General features: G+C 53.4%; 1 non-coding gene across 1 annotated transcript, besides 2 other annotated features; it reads left to right on the top strand.

Moving 5' to 3' along the window:
- Nucleotides 1–13: 13 nt before the first annotated feature.
- Nucleotides 14–35: a sequence feature (GC_rich).
- Nucleotides 36–418: 383 nt separating this feature from the next.
- On the top strand, nt 419–530 carry Tc00.1047053484437.10. The gene has a single exon (XR_008254950.1). It is a non-coding gene; the product is annotated as a spliced leader RNA (transcript).
- A 1-nt stretch (nt 531) lies between these two features.
- Nucleotides 532–555: a microsatellite.
- Nucleotides 556–586: the final 31 nt, after the last annotated feature.

Raw genomic sequence — 586 nt, 5'->3', positions numbered from 1 at the left:
CCCGGACCCCCTTGGGGGGGGGCCCCCCCCCCCCCACGTTGGGTGTCCGCCACCTCCTTCGGGCCCCCTCATTTTCGCTTCATGGGTGGTATTGCCTGCATTTTTGTTTTGTTTTGTGTTTTTTCCGTCTCGTTCCGTTTATTCGCCTTTTTTCCGGGTATGCCGCGCTTTTTCCTGTGTTTTCCGGTGTTTTTGCCTTGCTCGCACACTTGGCTGCATTTGCTGTTCCACACTCGCCATGTGCGTTTTTTCCGCCCCCTGACGCCGTCCACGGCGCTATCCCGGGGCCGACATCCCGGACCCTGACCCCTCCCCAGTGTGGCCTGGGAGGGGGGGGGGGGGTTTTTGTACACGGTCCCAAGTGCCGCGAAGGACCCCTCATCAAAATTGAAAACCGTTGTGGAACACAACTCCTTTCAACTAACGCTATTATTGATACAGTTTCTGTACTATATTGGTACGCGAAGCTTCCAACCCGCCTCTGGCGGTTATGTTTGGTCAATTTCTTTTGACCGGGGTCTACGGACCCCATTTTTTTTTTTTTTTTTTTTTTTTGTGGGTCTGTCCGCTCATATATACATATACC

This window comes from Trypanosoma cruzi (assembly GCF_000209065.1).
Source record: "Trypanosoma cruzi strain CL Brener chromosome Unknown tcruzi_1047053484437, whole genome shotgun sequence".
Lineage (NCBI taxonomy): Eukaryota > Euglenozoa > Kinetoplastea > Trypanosomatida > Trypanosomatidae > Trypanosoma > Trypanosoma cruzi.
This window is presented reverse-complemented; position numbering and strand designations above follow the sequence as displayed.